This window comes from Bidens hawaiensis, unplaced genomic scaffold, assembly GCF_021521415.1.
Source record: "Bidens hawaiensis isolate Kalapana, Puna unplaced genomic scaffold, B.hawaiensis_p1.1 tig00054082_1, whole genome shotgun sequence".
Lineage (NCBI taxonomy): Eukaryota > Viridiplantae > Streptophyta > Magnoliopsida > Asterales > Asteraceae > Bidens > Bidens hawaiensis.
The window spans coordinates 44497-48204 of record NW_027499746.1 but is presented as its reverse complement, the minus strand read 5'-3'; positions in this window follow the sequence as shown (position 1 = coordinate 48204).

The following is a 3708-nucleotide window of genomic DNA, read 5'->3' as shown; positions in this document are numbered from 1 at the left end:
TAACTCACCACTCGAACCCTAGAGGCTATTCTCATCCGATTCACCCTCAATCCACTTATTCCATTTATTAGTCGTCAAGGTATGTCAATTTAACTATTATAATCCTATTCTAGTGCTCGGTTTAGCCCACTTCATGTCAAATATGGGTATAATCCGAACCCTAGATCCAAGTTCGTACAATACCCGGGTTAAATAGGCAAAATTGATATGTTTAAACTTATTTATATGAATTACACATGGTTTTGATTTAAAAAGGTTGGCATAAACAAGTCTAAACACGATTTTTGGCCCGTTATGATTGATTATTAGTCCGGATCGGGTTTCACCCAAGTAACCGACCCAAATCCAAACCCATTGATATAAGTTTGGAAAATCGGGTTGATACGCATGTTCGGGTCTTCAAAACCCCGAAAGCATGCAACACACGTGCTTTATTTTGCCTTGACACAATCATGGTCAACCCATGAAGTCAACCGTTGGGACCCTGTCTCAGCACGAACGGGTTGAACTCACCATTTGCCGTGTTGACCTTCTGGAACAGAATATCTAATTTTTGTTTCACGTAATAGTGACCCATTTTCATTCTAAACCTTCATGATGACCGCTATGATGAGGACTACGAGGGATTTGAAAATGTTGACCACCCATATCTACTGTTTATGGGAAACGAACCCGAAAATGTTAAGGCACGAGAAAGACTATAATTGATGAAAAACCGAGTGGAAGGGCCTCATTATTATGCATGTCACGAGAAAGACTAGAATTGGTGAGCTTCATGTTGTTTCCTATAAATAGGGGACTTATGCGTTATTGTGTAGACTTTTGGTCATTGCTAGAGTGAGACAGTAGAGAAAGAAAGTTGCCTAAGTGTCGTATCTTGTATCTTTGAAGTTATCAATGAAATATATGCTTAACGTTTACTTGTTGTGTTCGATCTCAATGGATTCCGCACATTGGGACACAAGCTGTAACATCTACAGATCCTAATTGTTGTCTACAACAGCAAATCATCATCTTTCAAGTGGTATCAGAGCTTTATGGCTCGTTACTAGCTTGAATACTTCAAGTTTTCAAAGGTTTTCTCTCTATCTACCAATTCTACCATCAAAAGTTATTCAAACTTTCACAAGACCTTCCTTACACATCCGTGACAAATCCTTCAAGTTTTCATTCAATTCCTACATCATTTGAATCCTCAAATTGCCAAAATTCCAATATGAAGATTTTCACCGTATATGTCATGTCTACGTATAAGTCATTTCCGTATAACTTATACGTCGTATATGTTATAAGGTGAACATTTATACGTTAGATACATATACATTGACCATTCCTATACATATATTTTGACCGTACTTCATACATATCCGTTGAACACATACTTATACATTGACCATTCATTCATACATATCCGTTAACCAGAAACATATATGTTGACTTTCTTTGACCAAGATGGAAAATTTAAGTGCGTTTGTGTCACAGCCTTCTACATTGCTTCAAAACATCAATTTGAAAAATGAAATGAGAACATCCAACAAACCTCCCAAGCTTCTTAAAATGGAAGATTTTCCGTTGTGGCAAACAAGTTTGAGACGTATGTTCAAGCTTTGAACTACGAAATGTGGACAACTGTTGAGGAGGAGTACATTATTCCCAAGAATGAGAATGGGGAAAATTATCGATTGTCACATATTGCTGATGCGGATAAAGCTTTGTTCTTAAAAGAGATGAAAATGTTGAATCTCTTTCAACAAGCCATCAAAGCTGAGATCTTTCAACTATTGCAGCATAATGGTTCTTGGTATTCGATTTGGCATGCATTGTTAAAAAAGATCGAGGAAACCCTGACATGAGAAAAAGTGAAATAGCACTGCTCAAGAAAGAATTTGATATATTTACTCAAGTTAAGGGTGAATCATTCGCATAGTTGATTGAAAGATATTGCTATCTGGTGAATAAAACGAAGAGGCTGAAGATTGACAAGCCTGAATAAGAATACATTGATAAGCTTGCTGACGCATTACCTGAAGAATGGGGTACTTTTATAATGATTCAGCAATCAAACCCTATTGCATATGCTCGTCTAAATCTTGCATGTTTTATCGAGAAGCTGGAATCTCATGACCTGGAGCTCAGAAAGAAGCAAAAGATGAAATCAACCGTAGTATCACAAAATGTGGGATTATACAAGGGTTCACAATCAAGTGCTTCTTCAAATCCTAAGATTCCTACTCCATTCTGTGCTGAACAAACTGGTCAAGCCTTTGCAACTAGTGTACCTGTTACTTCTGCTACTCCACAATATAGTAGTAGTTACTCAGGCACCATTCTTGTATCTCAAGCTTCTAACACACAAGACCCTGATGTGTTACAGTGCAACATTGCTGTAAATTTTAAGAAAACTGGGTGTCTAACCACTGAAACTAAGGAACATATGGAATTTCTAGGTTCAGTACTGGAATCTTAAGAATGTTTAGTTGCTAGTCGTATTAGCAACTACAACATGACAAAATAAGATTATGATCAAATCGACCCAGAAGAAATGGAGATGACTGACATCCATTGGTGCATGGCAAGTGTGATAAGAAGAGCACAAAGATTCAAAGAGATCACTGGAAGAAATGTATTGGATGGTTCCAATTCAAAGCTGGGCTTTGACAAATCCAAAGTGTGATGTTTCCGATGCAGAGAAAAGGGACATTTTAAAAGAGAATGTACAAGCAAGAATGTAGAGGATAATATTGCAAATCCATTTGCAAGGGATTATTATAAGCAAGCAATTTATCACCGTCCTTCTCAAAATGAGGCTGAAATCAAAAGCAAAAGATCAGAGGCTTCTACTTCTCAGCAAAAGGCTGCTACTGCATAGATGGATGAGGGGTTCAACGGGAACTCGGTATTTCAAGCAAATGTAGCTGAAGTTGTTGTTGAATGTAAAAAGGTTGATATAAGGGAAGAAGTCAAGCGGGTTGAGGATATGATTGTGAAAGAGTTGGTGGATGATGATAAAAAGGTTGACAAAGTTGATCAAGATGATTTTGATGACAATCTTCCAAGAACCTTTGACAATATTCATACGGTTCCTTCTAATTATCTTACATCATTATTTCCACCCGATATAATTGAAAGTTTTGCAGGTTGGTTTAATGGCGAGGAAGTGCCACACGGTAAGATAGATTTTGATGAGGAAGATGTTGAGGATAAAACAAAAGTAAAGGAATCAAATGAGAATGAAGATTCAAAGGAAAAGTTGATTGATAAAACTGTTGAAGACATGACTGATGAAGATTCAGAAATTTCATGTGAGGAACCAACCGATCAAACATTCATTGCAAATGAGGTAATTCTAAAAAAGGTAGCGGCGCAGCTTGTTACCCGCTTGCCTTCTGTTTCGATGTAATCTACACATTTGTGTGAAACTCAAATTTATGTGAAAAATGTGAATTGCCTTGCGATGAATGTGACTTTAAAACTCTTGAAAATAAAGAGTTGAAAAGGCACTATGACAAAGCATTGTTTGACATGAATGTTGTTAATGAGGCATATTTGAAACTTCAAATGTGTGAAAAGAATCTATTGGAAAGGATTTTACAAGATCAAAAAACCATTTCAGTGTTAAAACACATGGTTGAAGACAAACAAATTGCCATCAACAGACACATAGACAAAAATGCAGCACCCAAACTTGAGCTTCAAACATTCAAGATT